The sequence below is a fragment of the Halichoerus grypus genome, chromosome 7 (genome assembly GCF_964656455.1).
Source record: "Halichoerus grypus chromosome 7, mHalGry1.hap1.1, whole genome shotgun sequence".
In the NCBI taxonomy this organism is placed as follows: Eukaryota; Metazoa; Chordata; class Mammalia; order Carnivora; family Phocidae; genus Halichoerus; species Halichoerus grypus.
Window position 1 is genome coordinate 47419728 of NC_135718.1, and position 20636 is coordinate 47440363.

Sequence of the window (20636 nt, forward strand, 5' to 3'; positions counted from 1 at the left end):
TGGGGCACTCCCTGTCTTTGAGCCGGAGGGCCTCCCCAGTGCCCAGACAGACTGCAGATCAAGGCCCTGCCCTATTCCTGGGCGTGGTGAGCTTCTCCCTTCCTGAGGCTGACGGTGACAGCCTGATGATGATGGAGGTGGGATGGTCAGAATTTAGTTTCTCGAAAGAAAAATCTAGAAGGTGTATTTCCTGCAGCTATCCATGTTGGTAGAGCCTCATGCCCCTGTCATAGTACTCTTAGCCCCATTGGACAGATGAAGAGACTGAGGCTCATAGAGTGTGATTGTCTAAGGACATCTTTCTTGGAATGTGTGGGGCAGGGACAAGAACCTCTGCAGTGTGTTGCCTTTTTCATGCCTCCTTGACTGTTAGACAGCCCCACCTGGGGGACAGATGGGACAGTAAGGCCCACTTGGGCAAGTGGCACAGCTAGGAAGTAAGGGAGGACTCCAACTCTGTACCAGGAGACATCAAGCCAGCCTTTGCTTGGCCCAAGCTGCCCATGGCCCAGCCACCATCCCTCCTTCTTCAGCCTAGAGCCTCCAGGTTCTGGTTCTCCTCACCAGCATCTGACAGCCCTGATCAGCGGCAGAGCCCATCCTGGACCTGCTGAAGCTGTGTCTTGATCCCCTGCTGGGGCAGCAGGCACAGCCCCAAGCCCTGCCTAGACCTGCCATGGGCTCTTCCTCCCCACGGGGTCTGGGCCTTAGGATTGACATCTACCGGCTCAGTCTGAGACTCAGTGTGTGGGGTCAAGTTGGGTGTCAGGAGAGCTGGGGTCAAGTCTGGGTTCTGCCAGTGACTGGGTGGCCTTGGATAGTCACTTGCCCTCTGGGCTTCAGTTTCCCCCATCCTGCAGTTATTAGGCCCCTCGGAGTTCGTCAGGTATGGAGAAATGAGAAAGGTCGGCTCTCCCACTTATGAGCTGTGTGTTCTCAGGTCTGAGCCCCTCAGTTTCCCTCTGACTTTTAAGGAAACTAACATTTGCTGAAGACTTCTAGAGCTTGGGTCCTGTGTTACACACTTCCTGAAGCATTTTCTCCCATGGACTCCTCCTCACAGTGCTGTGAGTCTTGAATCTAAGCTGAGAGTGAAATAGAATGTCTTATTTTTACTCTTTCATACATTGTCTCTTTGTGGCCCCTTCTGGCCTGGGGGTCTTGGGAGGCGGTCATGGATGCCTTCATGGAGGATGTGGCACGTGGTCTGAGCCTGGAAGGACAGGGTGACACCCCTTGTCTGTGGGCCGGGCTGGTCAGTATCCTGGCCTCTGGGAGCATGTGCTCCATCTTGGTTTCCTTGGGGCCCCCATAGGTAGGAGTTTGAGCTCTGCTTTGGCAGGCCACAGAAGTCAGCCCCAGCTTCTGGTGCCCTGAGCCTCCCTCAGGTTCCTTCGTGTTTGGGGAGGGAGGCCTAGGAGGCCTCATGTGGTGTGGTGGGAAGAAAGAGGACTATCAGTCAGCCTCCTTGCTAGACACGCTCTCACATGGGCCAGGAAGAGAGGGTTCTCGTCCTGGCTAACTTGCTGTGTGACCTTGGCCAACTGGCCCAGCGTCCTTGGGCTTCAATGTTCCTTACTCAGATGCAATGCTCATATCAAGAGGAAGAAGAGTCAACATTTCTTAAGCACTTACAATGTGCCAGGCACTGAGCCAAGTGCTTTGCTTCTATTAGCTCATTTAATTCTCAACTGCCTTGTGACGGAAGCTCACTATCATGCCCACCTCTTGGGAAACGGAGGCACAGAGGGGCCGAATAAACCACCTCCAGTCCCCACAGCCAGTGAGAAGTGAAGACAGGGTTTGCAGCCTGGCGGTCTGCCTGGAGTCCTGGAGCTGGGCAGGACGCATGCAAATGTGCAAACACAGCAACTACTATAATTGCTAACATTGCGGTTCACTCAGCCAAGAGCTTTACAAGAACCACCTCATTTCATCCCTACAGAAAAACTGCCAGGAGACACAATGAGTATCTCTGCTTTACAAAGAAGGAAACAGAGGCAAGTCTGGGGGGGACATGTGGTCAAGATCACCCAGCTATTCACTCATGAGCCAGGGTTGGAATCCAGGCAGCCTGACTGCAAAGTCTATAAGAGATTAATGTGAATAAATCTCCTGGCACCATAGGAAGTGGTATATAGTAGGTGCTCAATAAATAACCGCCAAAGTGAACTGAAAGAAAAAACCATCGAAGGATCAGGTCTTTGGGGCCCGGGGTCCTAGCCTTGCCCTCTCCGTGGGCTACCTCTGCTAAGGCAGGAGGAAAAGGCAGCCCCAGGGGCCCACAAGAGCAGCTTGGAATGGTGCTCAAACTCTTCAGAGGGTCCCTTGCAGCTTCCAGACTCCATCCTTCCCTCCTCCCCAAAGTACTTTCTTTTTCTCCTTCCCATCACTCCCTTGTTAAAAAAGTCAATTTTATCGAGGAACGATTTACAAAATACACACATTTTAACTGTACAGTTCAATGAGTTTTGCCAGATGTAGACAGTGGTATAAACATGGCCATGCTCAAGGTAAAGCACATTTCCAACACCCCTCAAAATATCTACCTGCTTCTTCCTGGCCAATCCCTCTCCCTGCTCCCACACAGGGAACCAGTGATTTGATTTCTATTGTTATAGATTAGTTCTGTGTGTTCTAGAACTTCTTACAAATGGAATTCAACAGAATGTGCTCTTTTGTACAGCTCTATACACACTGCACCATATCTGGGTAGTTTGGGCCTTTTTCCTGCTGAGTGGTAGTCCAGTGAGTGGACAGACTACAGGCTGTTTATCCACTCACCAGCTAATATACATTTGAGTTGTTTCTAGTTTTAGAATTTTATGACTATCGCTGCTGTGAACAGTCATGTGCAAATCTAGGTGAACATGTTTTTGTTTGTGTTGGGTCAGTGTTTAGACATGGAACTGTTGGGTGGTATGGTAGGTTTTACTTGGTAAGAAGCTCTTCGCCAAAATGTTTGCACCGTTTTAGCCCCCAGCAGTGCATGAGAATTCTACGTGTTCTATATCCTTGCTAACATTTGGTATTGTCAGTTTTTTCACTTTTAGCAATTTTAGTGAGCATGAAATGGCATCTGTTTTAAATTGCATTTCCATAATGACTAACAATGTTGAAGATGCTGGGCATCTTTTTATGTGCATGTATCTTCCTTGGCAAAGCATCCATTGGAATCTTTTGCCCAGTTTTATTGGGTTGTTTGTCTTATTCTTGTGCTATAAGAATGCCTCATATAAATTCTGGATACAAGTTTCTTTGACAGATATACATATTGCAAATATTTTCCCATAGTCAGTGGCTTACCTTTTCACTTTCTTAATGGTATCTTTTGGAGGGCAAAGGTCGAGTTGTTGATTTATGCTTGCATGTTAGCGATTTTTATGACTTGTCAAGGGCATCTTTGCTTGCTAACAGGGTTACAAAGATTTTTTTCATAAGTTTTCTTCTGGATATTTTATAATTTTAGCTTTTTATGTTTAGATATATGGTCCATGTTGAGTTTATTTTTGTAAATGGTATGAGGTGGAGTTGAGGTCCATATGCATATCCATTTGTTTTATTCACCATATTTGTACTGTTTTCTGTTGTTTCCCTTGTTCTTTGTTCCTGGTTTTGTCTTCCACTCTTTTCCCACCTTTTATAGTTTTAAACAGCATTTTATGTGATTTTGTTTTATCTCCTTTCTTAGCCTATCAATCATACCTCTTTTTTTTTTTTTTTTACCCTTTTTAGTGGTTGCCCTAGAGTTTGCAATATACATTTATAATGGATCTGACTCCATTTCCAAATAGCGCTACACTGCTTCACAGGTAATGCAAGTACTTTATGATAACAAAGCATGCTTAATTCATCCCTCCTGTTCCTTTGTATCATGACTGTCATTAATTTCACCTATTCATAAGCCATAATCATTGATTACATTGTTGCTATTATGTTGATCAAACTGTCATCTGTTAGATCAATTAAGAATGAGAAAAATTGAAGTTTCTATTTTACTTTCACTTATTTATTTTCTAAAGCTTTTCCTTTCTTCATATAGATCTGAGTTTCTGATCTGTATAATTTGCCTTCTCTCCGAAGAACTTCTTTTAATATTTCTTGCAGGGCAGGTCTTTTGGCAACAAATTTCATGAGTTTTTGTTTATCTGAGAAAGTCTGTCTCCCTTGCTTCTGAAGGATAATTTGAAGGATACAGAATTCTAGATTGGTGATTTTCCCCCCTCTCTCAACACTTTAAATATTTCACCCCATTCTCTTCTTGCTTGAATGGTTTCCAAAAAGTCTGATATAATTCCTATTCTTGCTCCTCTGTAGACAAGGGTGGGTCCCCCTTCCCCAACTGCAGCTTCTTTCAAGATTTTTTTCTTTATCTTTGATTTTGTGCAGTTCCAGATTTCTTTTGGCCTTTATCTTACTTGGTGTTCTCTGAGCTTTCTGAAATATGTGGTTTGGTGACATTAATTTTTGGAAATTTTCAGTCTTTATCACTTTAAATATTTTCCTTCCTTTCCTTCCTACCTTCCTTCCTTCCTTCCTTCCTTCCTTCCTTCCTTCCTTCCTTCCTTCCTTCCTTCCTTCCTTCCTTCCTTCCTTCTTCTGGTACTCCCATTGCACTATATTACTCTTTTTGTAGTTGTTCTTTTTTTCCAGTCTTTTTTTCTTTACTTTTCAGTTTTAGAGGTTTCTATTGAGATATCCTCAAGATTAGAGATTTTCTCCTCAGCTGTGTCCAGTCTACTAATGAGCCCATCAGAGATGGTCTTCGTTTCTATTACAGTGTTTTTGATTTCTAGCATTTCTTTTTTATTCTTTCTTGGAATTTCCATCTCTCTGCTTATATTACCCATTGGTTATTGCATCTTGCTACTTTTTACTTTAGAGCCCTTATTATATTAATCATGGTTGTTTTAAATTCATGGTGTGATAATTCCAATATTCTTGCCATATCTGAGTCTGGTTTTGATGCTTGCTCTGTCTCTTCAAGTTTGACTTTGTTTGTTTGTTTGCTTTTGCCTTTTAGTATGCCTTGTAATTATTTTTGTTAGAAAACAGACTTGATATACCAGATACAAAGAACCTGGTACTGATTCCCACAGAGATTTCTGTTTCAGGAAGTGTGATTCTTTGTATCTCTTTGTCTGTCTCTCCAATTTTTGAGGCAGTGGTTTGCTTCATGAACCAATGCTGACAGATCTAAGAAGAGTAATTGATTTTTAGTTTGTTTAGCTTTTTTCTTGTTAGGAGGATGGAAGTGATGACTTCCAAGCTCCTTATCTGTTAGGATGGAAACTGGATGTCTGATATCCATTTATTTTAACACTCTTGTTTATTTATTTATTTATTTTTTTACAAATACAATCATTTGTCCACTAAATAACCATGTCACCTTTGTGAAAAACAAATCAATTGATTACAGGTGTGTGGGCCTATTTTCAAATTTCATTCTGTTCTATTGATCTATTTGTTTTTCCTATACCAATACCACACTCTGTTGACCACTGTAATTGTATAGTGAGTCTTGATATCAAGCAATGTAAGTTCTCCAAATCTGTTCTTTCTCAAAATTGTTTTGGTATTATGGGTCCTTTTCATTTTCCTATACATTTTAGAATCAGCCTATCAATTTTAATTAAAAAAAAAGCCTGCTCTAATTTTTCATTGTTTTGTAGTTTCCTTGTGATATTTTTGTTTGGTGTTGCTATCAGGGTAATGCTGGCCTTATGAAAAAGTTGGGAAGCATTCCATCCTCTTATTTTGAAAGAGTTTATGATTTGTATTATTATTATTTTTTTAAAGATTTTATTTATTTATTTGAGAGAGAGAGAGAGCACAAGCCAGGAGGAGTGGCAGAGAGAGAGGGAGAGGGAGAAGCAGGCTCTCTGCTGAGCAGGAAGCCTGACATGGGGCTCAATCCCAGGACCCCAGGATCATGACCTGAGTCGAAGGCAGACACTTAACTGACTGAGCCACCCAGGTGCCCCGTATTATTTCTTATTTAAATGTTTGATAAAATTCTCTATAAAGCCTGGGGGCCTAGAATTTCCTTGGTGGGAGGGTTTTTTGAACTACATTTCTGTGATAGATATGGGACTATTTGCTTTCTGCTTCTTGTGTCAGTTTTGGTAATTTATGTTTTTCAAGGAATTTCATCATTTCATTTAAGTTGCCAAAGTTATAATCTTAAAGTTGCTCATAATATTCTCTTATCTTTTTAACATCTGTAAGATCTGTAGTGATGAATCCACTTCAATTCCTGATATTGTTAGCTTATGTTTTATTTCTTTTTTCTTAATCTGTCAAGCTAGAGTCTCATTGATTTTTATTAATTTTTTCAAAAGCATAAGCTTTTGGTTTCATTGAGTTTCTTTAGTGTATGTCTATTATCTAGTTCATTGACTTTTCCTCTGTATTATTTCCTTCCTTTGATTTACTTTGGTTTTAATTTAGTCTTCTTTTTAAAAATTCCTTAGGTGACCAATGGTGTGTTGGGGGTCCCCAAGACCACCCCCAGTCTCAATGATTTTGTAGGAGAAATTTCAGGACTCAGCATATAAGTGATACTCATTACTAAGATTTATTATAACAAAAGATACAAAGCAAAACTGCAAAGGGCAAAGGCACATGATGTGAAGTTTGAAGGCAACCAGGCACAAGCTTCCAAGAGTCTGCTCATGGTGGAGTTATGCAGGATTTGACAATGAGCTGTGACAACACATGTGAAATGTTGTGTACCAGGGAAGCCCAGTAGATACTCAGTGCCCAGGGTTTTTATTGGGGGTGCACCACATAGACACTTTTTGCCTGGCACATACTGACATTCCAGGCCGCCAGAAAGAAAGTAGTGTTCAGCGCAAACCATATTCTTGACACAAATAGCAAATAGCATAGGGTCAGCAAGCCCATTTTATCAAGGAGTGATGGGAACTCTCCTGAAATGTAAGTTCCCAGATTCCTTACAGGATTCCACCTTGTAAACAGGCCTTTTTCTAAGGAGAGCAGTCTTAAGCTGACTCTGTTAACTCTTTTCTGCACAAATGCTTTCGAAGTATCATTTTATCTAATATAAGCATTTAAATCTATACATGTCCCTTGAGCCACTCTTTTAGCTGCATACAACAAATATTGATATATTGTGTTTTTATTTTTTCATTCAGTTCAAAATATTTTCTAATTTCCCTTGTGATTTCTGTTGCCCTCTCTTCAACTTCATAGATCTTTTCATCTGCGGTGTCTTATCTGCTATTAATTCCTTCCTGTGAAATTTTCATTTCATAGATTATGTTTCTATTGAATTATTTTTCTTCTAGTTGTGGATTACATTTTCCTGCTTTTTTGAATGTTTAGTAGTTTTTGTTTGGATGTTGGACATTGTGATGTTTCCTTGCAGAGTATTTGGAATTTGTGGTCTATGTCAAAGAGTAATAAATATATTGTTTTGACAGGCAATTAGTTTACTTGCAGATCAAGTTGCTCCTTTTGAGGCTCATTTTTAAGCTTCGTTAAGTCAATCAGTAAAGCCTCTCTGTTCTGACTGATTGGAACTCAAAATCTCCCAGATCTGTATGTGCTCTGCTAGTTGTCAAACTCACAGCTCCCTGGCAGTAATTTTTTCTCTGATAGTTGGTCTTTGCATGGCTCTATCAAGTCTCACCCTAGACACACACAGCTTATAATTCATTGTAAGACTATGCAGATTTCTAGAGCTTTCTCTGCTTAGCTCCCTCCTCTCTGGTACTCTGCCCACAACTTCCAGCAGCCAAGGCCTTCCTATGCTACAATCTCTGACTCATCAGCTCAGTGAGACTGTTGTGCTCCTCCGGGATTCTCTTTCTTTGTTCAGTGGTCTGGAACATATTTCCAGTTAGAAAAGCAAGACAATCATAAAGCTTACGTCTTCTGTTTCCCTTCTCTCAGGAGTCACTGACCTGTGCTTCTATGTGAAAATAGGTGTTTCTTAGTTTGTTCAGTTTTCCTTTTTTTTTTTTTTTTAATGGTGGTAGGGCTAGTTGGATTACCGGCTACTCTGTCATGGCTAAAAGTGGACATCATGGACTCCCAGGCCAATGTTCATGGTGAGTAGAAGTTCATCAGGAAGAGGTATGGAGGGAGGACATCTTAGGAGAAGGGCCTGCATAGGGGAAAGCTGTGAGCTTAGGGCACGTGCAGGGATGGTGTCTGTGCAGGGAAGGTTATAGGTGAGCAGGGGGATAGGCAGGGATGTATTTGCAAAGGACCTTGAATGGCAGTCTAGGAATTTGTACATTATCCTGGAGGTCTTGAGGAGGTTATGGCTAATTATAATGATAACTATAATAACAATAACATGTAATTGATTTATTTTCATGTGCCAGGAAGGCACTAGTCTAAGCTCTTTCCATGGATTATCTCATTTACTCCTCTAGCCAGCTCATAAAAAACTATGTGTCATTAGGAATTGACATATGCCATGTTTCTCTAAGCACTTGACACAATTATCTCATTTAATCTTCACAATAACGCTATGTGGTAGGGACTATAATTATGCCTATTGTACAGATCAGGAAACTGATACACAGAGAGAGGGTAAATGACTTAGGGTCACACAGAGAATAAGTAGCAATTTGGAGTGTTTTTCTGTTCTTCCCAAATACTCTTTTAATGTTATTATAATAATGTTCTTACAATGAAAAAAAGCTGCCTTTGGGCCATCCAGGTGTCCGTGGTGCTCCATGGCCTGCAGACACTGGGAATGTTAGTGCATGTGGCCCCTGGGCCTGGTGGACATGGCATTGCCTGGCGGTCCAATGGTAGTACTTATGATGGTTTAAAATCATGTCCTCAACTTCTTTGACACTCTTCCCATCAAAAGGTGGATTCTATTCCCTTCCCCTTCAATATGGGCTGGCTTTAGCAATTCGCTTCTAATGAATAGAATGTGACAGAAATGATGCCTAATAACTTTATTTTTTAAAAGATTTTATTTATTTATTTGAGAGAGAGAACAAGAGGAGGGGAGAGGCAGAGGGAGAGGGAGAAGCAGACTGCCTGCTAAGCAGGAAGTCAAGGGCTGTAGGAGGTGGTATTTGCTGGACCATGGAGGAGGGAAGGGTGTGCTTGGTAGAGGAACAGCAGTGTGAAGGCCCCTGTATGAGTACCCCGCATATCAGAGGAAGGAGCCCAGTGTGAATATGGGGAGTGGTCAGATTTGGGGCTGAGGAGGTGGTCCTAGGATAGGTGGGGAGGGCCCATAAGTCTCATCGATGGGTTTGGCTTTCAGTTTGCAAAGTGATATAAATAGGGTCTCTGTACTGCAGAGAAGAGAAAGGATTGGGTGGCGGTGTTGTAAGTGTCCCAGGTAATGGATGGTGGTGACCTGGGTGAGGGCAATGGGAAGAAGAGATGTCAGACTGACTTAGAGACAGCCTTGCCAGGATCTGGTGACTGATTTTACATGGGGAGGCAGTAGAATGAAATAAGACTAGATCCCAGATTTGGGACCTGGGCAACCGACTAGATGGTAGTGTGTCTCCCTGGAAGAAGAACGAGGCAGGAGCGGGCAGCAGTAGAGAGATGATGAGCCAATGTGGGATTTGCTGAGTAAAAGCGTCTGCACATCTGGGAAGTCCAGCAGGTGGCTGGGTATGTGGGCCTGTAGAGGGAGTCTGGGCTGGACACAGAGTCAGGAGATGCGGGTATGGAGGAGGGAGTAAAAGAGTGAAGAGCCTGGAGGGCCGAGGGCCCAAGACAGAGACCTGCGGAACACCGGGATTTGAAGAGGAGGGTAAGAAACGTACAAGTGAGATGGAAGGAAATGTCATGGAGGTTAAGGTGCAGACCAAGCAGTGTGCTGAGGAGCCAATGGGGAGGGTGCCAAAAGGGGAGGTGGTGGCTACAAGGAGGCATGCCGCTCAGGGCTCAAGCCAACCCCACTGCAGGGCCCAAGGACAGCCAGCCCCTGTTGACCTTAGAGATGTCCCTCTTGGAGGAAGGTGGGCAGCAAAGGCCAGAGCACTGGTTGGTGAGGAGCAGGTGGAAGGGAATTCAGTTTAGATGCACTTCTCTGTCCTGCAGTTTGGTCACGAATGGGGGGAGTGGGTGGGGACGGTGAGGCACGTGGGATCAAGGGAGGATTTTAGATGAGAGAAGCTTGAGTACATTTAAGTGCTGACACGAAGCAGCCAATAGAGAGGGGTGTCTGGTTATCTATTGCTGAGCGACAAACCACCGCAAGCGTAATGCTCTAAAACAACAACCCGTTATTGCCTCTCACAATTCTTGGACTGGCCGGGCTCAGCTGGTCCACCTGGGGCCGTGGTCACCTGTAGGTTTGACTAGAAGACCAATATGGCTCACTCACATGGCTAGCAGCTGGTGCTGGCCATCGGCTGGGGCTGCCAACTGGAACATCTTGATTCTTCTCCATGTGGCCTTCCCATCCTCACTGGGCACCTCACAGCATAACAGCTGGATTGTTTTCTTTTTTTTTTTTTAATTTATTTGACATAGAGAGAGGGAACACAAGGAGGGGGAGTAGGAGAGGGAGAAGCAGGCTTCCAGCTGAGCAGGGAGCCCGATGCGGGGCTCGATCCCAGGACGCTGGGATCATGACCTGAGCTGAGGGCAGAAGCTTAACCGTCTGAGCCACCCAGGCGCCCCTAACAGCTGGATTCTAAGAAAGTATTTCAAGTGCTCCAAACCAGAAGCTGCCTATATGTTAAGATCCAGTCTTGGAAGTGACACGGTTTCACTCCCCCCACATTCTGTAGGTCAAGCAAGTAACAGGCCAGCCCCAACTGACTCCATCTCTTGATGAGGAGAGCTGCTAAGAATTTGGGCAATCTTTCATGTAATATAGGAGGTGAGCCTATAAGAGAAAATCGAAGAATCCATCGAGAAAATGGCAGGGCTTGGGGCCCATGGCATATGTTGTGGTATTGGCTTTAGAGAGAAGAGGGCTTGGGACAGATGTCTAGGAGGGTAGAGTCATCTTATGCTTTATCAAGAAGATCAGACTAGGTCAACCAACCACCAGGTTTTGGATTATATCACCCACTTCGGATTTTCCCCTCCCTTTGTGGGCTAGGTAGTGGAGAGAGCATCTCAAGAATGACATGTATTATTGAGTGCTAACATGTGGCCTTCACCAATTCGCTCAATGGCCCTGTAAAGTCAGTTGAGGTCAATATTGTGATGTCCACCTTACTGGTGAAGCACCAGAGGCTCAGGGAACTCTGTCTCTCTGAGTCTGTGTGAATGTGTCGACTGTCTGCACAAAAAAAGATATTTGCTCTCTCCTATCTGAGGAGCATGTGGATGTCACTTCTCAGAGGAGGGAATCCATAATGGACATGGAGTGCTTCGCACCCCAGGAGAAGGGATGAGGGATTGGGGGCTTCAGCTCAGGCCCTGGCAGGCTAAAGGGGTTTGGAGAGGGTATGGAGGCTGGGACTGTGAGGTCCAAGGCCCTCAGAATGAGAGGACAAGAGGAAGGAAGGAAGGGGTCTTGGCTGCAGAAACCATGGGCGGGTGACCACCATTTCCGCCACCTTAATCATGCACTTGTGATATTAATAAAAGTAATTTATGTCATGTGACTGCTTTTTAACTAGCTGCTTTCAAGCCTTAAGACCGGGATTATAAAAGGCATGCATTTATAAATTATTAGCCCAGAGCTCATAAGCACATATACTTTGGGGAACACTTTGGTAGCACTTTAAATTAATTTATTGTCATTCATTCCAGCTGTCTGTGATGTAAACCTTCAGCTATAAATTTGTACCATCATCTGACACACCATTAACTAAGGTGCTGCCCGAGCCAGAGCACATAATAAAACATTTGAATACAATTTCTGTAGGGATGTATGTCTCCCCTCTCCTTCTTCTCCTCTCCTCCCCTCTCTCCTTCCCCTCCTCCTCCCCTCCCTTCCCCTCTCCTCCCCTATTAATGACAAGCAACATGAAAGAAGGCAGGTGCTTGGGAGCTGTGTTGGCAAAGGAACCAGGGTGGGTAAGACCCCCTCTGCCCCAAGACCCTCCATGGAGCTCATGGGGTTTCATCCCACTGGACAGATGGGACACCAGAGATCCAGAGAAGGTGTGGGTTTGTCCAAGGCCACACAGTCAGCAGAAACCATGACCTCCACCCTACCCCAGTGCCTCCTTGGTAGGCGGGCTGAGTCTATGCTCCTGAGAACTTTGGCCTGGGCAAGAGTGAGCCCTGGAATCCAGAAGAAAGCTCGGAGCAGGGAGTAAGATTTCACTGAGAGGAATTTCTGGTGGGGCCAGCAGAACAGAATTCCGGGAATGCTGGGCAAAGAGAAGGAAAGAACAGAGGAGGATCCATCCCACCATCACTTCCTTCAAACATCAGAAAGGCAGAGAGTGGCTTGTTTTGGGGGCCCTGGGGTACAGAGCTGGCACATTGGAAAGCCATCCCGGGGGGAACAGCTTGGATCTCATGAGGAGGGGTTTAGTAGTGGTGAGAGCTGGCTGAGGTTGGAGACAGTGCCCTGTCACCAGAGGAATGCACCTGGAGGGGGACATGGAACAGTGGTTGGTTCCTATTGCTGGTGTAACAAATGAGCACAAAAGTCATGGCTCAAAATGACCCCAATCTATGATCTTATTGTTATGGAGGTCAGAACTCCAAAATGGGTCTCACTGGGCTAGGATCAAGGTGTTGGAAGGGCTGTGTTCCCTCTGGAGACTCTAGGGGAGAATCCAATTCTTTGCTTTTCCAGCTTCTAGAGGCCACCTGCTTTCCTGGACTCACGACCCCTTTCCTCCCTCTTCAAAGCCACAATGTCCTACTGGGTCCCTCTCCGGCTGCCACCGCCCGGCCTCTCTCTTCTGCCTCCCACTTCCATTATGTGCACCACCCCTCGTGACCCCATCAGGCCCACCGGCAGAGGCCGGCAGCATCCCCCATCCCCAGGTCAGCTGACTTACAACCTCAGTTCCATCTGCGGACTTCATTCTCCGTTCTGGATAACCTCACATACTCCTCGCTTCTGGGGACTATGATGTGGGATAGTGTTCTGCCTACCACACACAGGGAGGAGGGCTTCTGATTTTTCTGATCTGGAACCACTCTTCACTCAAGCAAGAGAAGGTACAAGGAAGAAGAAAGAGAAAGAAGGAGAAAGGGGGAGGGTGGCTGGAAAATTCCATGACATCCCACGTCGGCTGGCTTGAGCCGCACACTGTACAGGTCAGGCCAAGCATTAGACTTGAACTCAAACCCCAGCCCTGCGGCAGACCAGGCGTGCGACCAGAAGCCAGTCTGCTGCCTGCTCTCGCTGGCTTCAGTTTCTCCATTAGTAAGATGAGGTCCCTCTGACTCTGGCCTTTGATAGTTTTCCAGCTCACCTGTCTGGAGTGGGCCATGCTGAGGGAGGCCATGGTCATGGAGATGTCCCAGAAGGGCAGCCTGATGGAGAGGAGGCAGCACCCTCTCCAGGGGCCTGCTGCTCATTGTTGCTCTTTGAAGGGAGCACTGTGGAGCCCAGTGGTGGCTGGACGCCAGAGGACCCTTGCCCCAACCGCAAGGTCCTGGAGTTTGCCTTGCTCCGCCCAAGGTAAGGGCAGGCAGCTGGTCCCCCATCCCACCACCAATTTGGTCCTCTTGCCCTCATCCCTGAAAGCCCCAGCGATCCTGAGGATCTGGTCCTGGGAGAGTTTTGTGGCAGCCTACAAGGAGCCTAGCAAGAGGCTGTGTGCTCCGCATTGACGATTGTGGCTTTTTTCTCCTGTGTCCTTTAGGGCAGGGGCTGGGTCTTTCTAAAATCCCATCTGTCCACCTCCCTCATTCGTCTCAAGTCATTCAGATAAGGAAGGTCCTTAGCTTGGATAGTAAGCGCACTTACCTGCCAAGGCTCTGGACAAGGCAGAGCTATGGTCACTGTCAAGTGCTTGGCAGGGCAGTGTCTGGCACGTAACAGGAAGTAAGTGGTGGGTGGTGGCATTCCTAGCAGTGCTGTCCCCAGGCATGCCACGCTCCTCCATTCTCAAGTACGCCTTCCCTCCTGACGTCGGCCAGAGACCCCCAGCCCGAAATAACTGTAGGCCTGAGCTCTGTGGCTTCTTCTTATGTGACCGAGCCTTGGTGGTTGATGTGACTGTCTTCCTGTCTGCCTAGCTGGCCTGGAGTGGGCCCTCAGAGGCCATACAGATTATGATGGCCCCCAGCCAGGGCCTGTGTCTGATCGGCCTCTGGGGCTCCAGGAGCTACCCCAGCCGGGTACCCAGGAGGTGCTAGGTCTGGTGTTGGAATAAAGGGATGCCTGAATGAGCGAATGCTCGGTTGGGAGCTAGCTCACTCAGCAAGTGTCACTCAGCTTTGCCTCTGGGCCAGGCCCTGGGGCAGGTGGCCTCCCTCAGGCCCTGCCCTCCAGGGTGGCTTTGACCTTCATGTGCTACTGTGGTGAGTGTGTGGATCACTCATAGCACAGGGAGGAGGGCTTGAGCTCGGAATGGGGGCGTCTGTGGTTCCTGAATCCTCAGCACCCACTCTGCTGATATTCCCGCCCCTGCTTATCTCTGGCCAGACCTTGAAGAGCCAAGAACCAGTTCTATTAATCAATTATCTGCTGCCTGCGCTGAGAACAGAGCTTCCTGGCCAGATAAAGCCCAGGGGAGGGGCAGGGGACCAGGGGCAGGGGACCAGGAGGGGCAGGGGGCACGGGTGGAGCACACCCGTGCTCTGGATGGACACCATGGTGGGCACACGCCACCGTCGGTGTGCACCCCCACACTCTCATCCCGATGTGTAAATCTATAGGCATGCCCAAGGCCTTTCTCATGCACACACGTAGCCCCACAGGCTCACAAGGCCCGCCTACACCTCTCGCGTATGTGAACCCAAGTCATGCCTGCGTCTTCCCATAGCACGTCCCCCCGCCGCCGGCTTCCCACACCCATGCAGCCACACGCACCCTACTAGACACAGACACACCCTCTCCTAACATCTGCCTGGAGAGCTTGCTCCCACATGCCCTGCTTACCTCTTGACAATCACATGCCTTGACGATCACACACACCTTCACATACCTTCCACACGCACATGTGTGTATACACACATCACATCCTCCACACGTGTGTCCTGCCAGGGCCCATGTCAAGGGCTTCTGTGTTCCCCAAGTTGGAGAGTAGTGACATCACAGACTGGCCATATGGGGTTTCTGAGGACAGGTGGGTTATTTTCTGGATTTGGTTGGTTTGGTCTGAATTTTTGACCACGCAATCAGGAGCCCCGGATTCGAGTCAGAGGTCTAAATTCATGAAGCGTGTGGGACCCTGGGTGAGTCCCTTTCCTGATCCAGGCCTCAGTTTCCTCACCCAGGAGATGGGAAAAACGCCAACTCCAGTGGGTGTTTGCCGGATGCAATCCAATGCTATCATGGCAGTGAAGATGTTTTGGGAAAACGTCAGTTTATATCTTTATTGTTCTGTTTCCCGCCAGCATGGCTATTGATCAGCCAGGGTCCCATGTTGCTGGGAAGCCCCGCTGATGTGCTTGGGATCAGGAAAACCCCGGCCGATCCTGGTAACCTTGAGGGTTTTACACCCCCACCCCTGACAGCCCCCTACCCCAGATCACTCACCCTGCCAGGATCCAGCCCCTCACCCAGGCTGCTCTGCAGCGAGCCCGTCCAGGCCGAAGAACACAGTTCCGCCCTCAGCCTGCCCATGGCCGCCTCCTGACCACCCACGTCCACCTGCCTCCCCTACCTGAGCATTTCCCCCTGCCGGGTCCTTGCCAAGCACAAGCACTGGCAGCATGAGGGCTACATCCTCGAACCCGGGTTCCAGAAGAGCTGAGGAGCCGTGGTGCACGGCGGCGAGGTGGGGTGGTGGGGCCGAGGCGGGACATGTGGCGCGGGTGCGGATGCGGTGCGGCCGCGGGGGGACGTGGGTGCCTGTGGGTGTCGGGGAATGTGACTGTGGGGTGTCCGTGTGGGGCGTGGGAGTGTTGGTGGGTGTCGGGAGCGTGAGTGTGAGCGTGTGTGGGCAGGGACTGCCGTCCGTGCGAGTAGGGAGGTAGGCTGTGGGGCCGTGTGGATGTGGGGGGTGTGCACGTGTGCGCGAGTCTGTGCTGTCCGGGAGTGCGCTCTGGGGCTGCGTAGACGTCCGTCTCGGTGTCTGACTGTGGCAGAGCCGTACGTGTGTGTGTGGGAGAGTGTGCGTTACCCCGTGTGTGGGTGTGGTAGTGCTTCGGGGGTGCCGGGGGGTGCGTGGGGAGCTGCGTGTGCTGCGTCTGGGTGGCAACGTGTGTGTGTGTGTCCGTCTGGGTGGGAGCGTTTGCACTGCGTGGGGCAGGTCCGCCTGTCTGCGTGGGAGTGTGGGTGTCTGGGAGGGTGGCTGTGGTGTGGGTGTGGGTTCCTTTGTTGGGCATGTGAGTGTGAGTGCGGCGTGTGGCGTGAGCGCGGGGGGTAGTGGGGGGAGGTGGGGGGAGGCGTTCCGGGCAGGTGGGGGGCAGGTGGGGGGAGGCAGGCAGGCAGGCAGGCGGCCAGGGCTCTTCCCCCCGCTTCCCCCGCACAGTGGCTGGGCTGACAGCCGGGCGGAGAAGAAAACTAGACGTCAGGGAAATCAGTCAGAGACAAATCGATTCCCTTTAGAGGTGAGAAAAAGCAGATGCTGCGGCTGCTGGTGGCCTGTTAGGCTCAGAGCCACATCCCTCCCCAGCCCGAGCCGCCCTCCCCCATTCCTTGTGCTGCCAACGCCTCCCCTCCCAATCCACCGGCTTTGTTTGGGGCCCTGCTGTGGGCCTGCTGCCTGGGCTGCCTCACCACCCCCTCCCCAGCAGGCCAGGGGCGCTTTATGGAGCCCATGCTGGGCACAAGTGCCTGTGTGTGTGTGCAGGTGTCAATGGGGGGGGGTGCACACGTCACCTGATGACAGAGCCCCCTCAGGGACTTCAGAGACGGTGGGTCACCACCTCGGCCGAGGACACCCAGGGAGCCTGAGGCAGCACCGGACCAGGACTCAAGCCTCCTGGGTGCTGACCAAGGGCAGCTCTGCCTCCCCCACCCCAAGGGGCACTTTGAGCACAGCTTCCCTTTCTTCCCTGTGTGGCCTGTTCAGGGATCCGTGCAAGAGGAGCTGTCCCTGGGTGGTGCTGGCCCCACATCCTTTCTCCCGTGTGCTCACCAGGCTGGGCCCCAGCAGCATCGCTCCTTCCTATAGCCTGGGGAGGAAGGTCTGCCCCCAGATCCCGCTCTCTGCCAAGCTGGGATCAGCTGCAGACTCAAGTGGGGGCCAAAGATCAGCCTTTGGGCGTCAGTCCCATGGCAGGGTGTCCGTGGGTCCCTGCACCTGGGAGCTCTGCCTCGGCTGCCAGCAGAGAGACTGCTTCGGGGTGGGGCCCTGAACACCCCCCACCCCCCGCCTGGGTCTTGCTGACGCCTCCGCTGTACGGTCGTCCCCCACTCCAGGCTCTCCTTTCTGCTCTCCTCTTTCCATTGGGACGAAACAGCCAAAGCAAGTCAGGAAACAAGGGTGAAGCCCGTCGTGGCGCAGAAATGGAGACTTCCAGGGGCAGGGCTCTGCTTCCCCATCGCTTCCTGGCTCCTGCATGGGGTCCAGCTCTGCAAGCACACGCTCAGCAGAGCTACCGTGCCCTGCTCTGGGCCAGCCCTGGGTGCCACCGCGAGCAAGGCAACCTGGGCCTGCCTTCAGGGAGCCTCGCCTCTGGCTGCGACAGCTGGGTGCGGTGGGCACAGATGCCCTGCTGCCTGAGCATGAAATCGCTGCGGCTGGAGTGGCTTGGCGGAACAGAGGGTTGGAGAAGCGACTGTTCTAGGGGCTCGGTTTCTGGGATGCCACACCAGCAGAGATGCCCCTCCCACACCCTCCCCTCTGCCCACAAAGACTCTGGACACCCTGCTCTCTGTTGCCTACTCTCAGGCATGTCCTGGCCTGCGTCCATTTGCCTGGGCCCTCTGTGGCCGTCTCCAGCCACGCTCTGAAGTCCAGAACCCACACTGAGAGGCCTGTGTTCCCAGCCTGACTCTCCCAGTTGTGGCTGTGTGTCCTGAGACAGGCACTAAACCTCTCTGGGTCTTGTTTCCTCCCTGGCTAAGGGAATGAGGAGGCAGGGACCCCAGCGTGGGTGGCAGGTACAAGAGCTGCTCAGAGTAACAGCTGCGTTTTTGTGACTGGTGATCAAGGGGATGGCTCATGGGGCCCTTTCCAAACCCCACGCCTGGCCTAGATTCTCGGTGGCCAGCCAGATGGGAGAGGACAAGGATCGATCCACAAACATTGATTGAACCAATTTGGGGCCAAGCCCTGTTGCGGGCAGACAACAGCTGGTATAAGACCTGGCCCATGAGACGTGTCCCCAAAGTAACTGTCGAGGGAGGGAAGGGGTGGTGCTGCGGGGATGCACGGTGCTGGCAGGTCTCCGGCCCCCAGGGAGCTTACCGTCTCCCCGGGACCCCGAAGTGGGTTCTGACTCCGGCTCTGCCTCTGACTGCTCCTGGCTTTCTTGTGTGTCCCTCAGCCACATCGGGAGCTCTGTGACCTTGAAGACCATCTCCTCCTGGGATATTAATACCACCACTAATAATAACGGTAGCCGTCGAGGCAGGAGCAAGCGGACTAATATTAGCCGCACCTGTTGAGCGGCCGACACGTGCCAGGCCCTCTACGTATGTTCTGACGTCAATCCCCGGGAGCCCTTCCCTGCTCCGTGAGCTGGACTCGTCTCCATGTGGACAACCAGGGGATGCTCTGTACTTGCCCAGGGTCCCAGAGCTAGAACAGAACTCACGGCTATTTCGGCTGGGCTCGGAGGATGGCAAAGACCAGAGGTACTCAGCTGACCTGAAGTAAGGGAGGGCTGAGTGAAAAGGGAAACCTCGTGGGGACCTGGGGGAGCCAGCGCCTGGCCTGCAGGCAGGGCAGGACTGTGGCGTGTGGAGTGGAGGAAAATGGGCAGGAGCCCTCTCCGCCTCTCCCCAGTATCCAGAAGTCCCCGGGGCTGCATCACCTCCAGTGGGCCTCCTTCCTGTCTCTCTGCTTCTTTCTTTCGGTTCCAGGTCAACTCCCGAGTTCCTTTCTTCCTCTCTGCATTCTGTTCTGGACTGCAGTCCCTGCTCCTCATAGACGCACCTGCCATACCACTGACTCTCCTCTCGGATTCTCTCCAGATCTCCTTTCTGGCTCTCCCCTGCCATTTGCTTCCCACTTCCCAACTCAAGGTCTGCAGCCCGGGTCCTCTCTCGGCCCCTGCCAGGCCCCCTGCCCGGCCCCCTGCCTCCATCTGCCTTTGGTTCTGCTGCCTGATGGTCAGACCCCACCCCTCGTCTGCTCAGCTGTGGGGAAGGGGCCCTTTCTCTTCAACCTGCAGTTCTCAAACTTGGCCTCGGGGCCCTGTTACACTATTAAAAATTATTGGAGACTTGAAAGAGCTTTTGTTTATGTGGTTATATCTATTGATATTTACCATATTGGAAATTAAAGCTGAGAAATCATAAAATACTTATTCTTGAAGAACAAGAACAAACCATTGCATATGAACATAATACATTTTCATGAAAAATAACTATTTTCTAAAATGAAAGAAAAAAATCGCTTTACATTTTTGCAGATCTCTTTAATGACTCACGTAAGAGAAGACAGCTGGGTTCTCATGTCTGCTTTTGGATTTAATTTGTTGATGCCTCTGGAAAACCTCTCTGTACATTTGTTTGCAAAAGAAAGAGAGCATGTAAGGCAAACAAAGCCTTCTAACTTTGCAGAGCCTCTGGAAGAACCGGTGTCTTAGATTGTCCCTGATGTGGCCCTTGTGGGGACTCCTGTCAGCTGGGCTGGCTCCTCCTCAACCTGACAGATGCCATAGGATGCTAGCAGTCGGCCGAAGGCTGGACACCAGGTTCAAGAGCGCAGTGATTCTTGGAGCTGGAGCTGGAGCCGTGGGACCTGGGAAAGCCAGTGGGGCTTCTGGTAGCTTCCTGAGGCCACAGGAGGTGAATGAAGCCACGACAGATGGGCGTATTGAGAGAGGCAGAGGGGAGAGGGAGAGTCTTCCAGGCCGTGGGAAACAACTGGGCACATCTTCAAAGTGGGAAGGCGAGGCACGGGGCCAAGGCCGGCTGAGACCTTTAGGGCCCCAAGCACTCGAAAGATCATGGTGCTCGCTCCCACCCTGCATAGTAACTCAGAATAAAGTTTATTTTCCATAGTGACGCTAAGCTTCCTGTGTGTTAGAAGTTGAAATAGCCTGCTTCTAGTTTCTGGATTGCAAAACTGCGGGTAAGTGCACAAGAGCAGAACTTGTCTCCTCTTTCTGGGGCCGTGCTGTGTTAGTGCTTGCCATGTGCGCGTGCTCTGCCTCTTGGGCTGTGTATGGGCCGCTGGGGTGAGTGGTGAGCAGGGTGGGTGGGGATGGGGCACTGAAAAGGACCTGCCAGGGCCCCTAGAGCACCGGGCAATTCAGGGCACCCACTGCCCAACGAGGGTCGGAGCCGCCTGGCCTGGAATGGCCCTCCTGGGGGGCAGTTGTAGAAGCTTTGGCCCAGCCCCAAATCCCCAGGTCTGGGGCTGGGTGGGAACGGTCGTCTCCCATGGCCTTTGGTTTCTCCACTTCCTTCTGGGGTGGTGGACCTCAGCGGGTGGTTAGTGAGGGGTCCCGGGGAAGGAATGACCCCC

At 49.8% G+C, this 20636-nt stretch overlaps 1 protein-coding gene and 1 long non-coding RNA gene across 3 annotated transcripts in view; both read left to right on the forward strand.

The window, feature by feature from the left end:
* The window catches only part of LOC118534143 (uncharacterized), a 42457-nt gene extending 22295 nt beyond the window's left edge, over nt 1–20162 (forward strand). The window contains exons 4-5 of one of the 2 annotated variants that reach the window (XM_078077522.1): nt 18487–18796; nt 19025–20162. The gene's annotated coding sequence lies outside the window, so the exon portion shown is untranslated. Of the gene's footprint in view, nt 1–18486 lie in introns of both variants that reach the window. The other variant, XM_078077521.1, reaches the window with a different exon arrangement.
* The window catches only part of LOC144382563 (uncharacterized), a 239241-nt gene that overhangs the window by 174807 nt on the left and 43798 nt on the right, over nt 1–20636 (forward strand). The window lies entirely within an intron of this gene.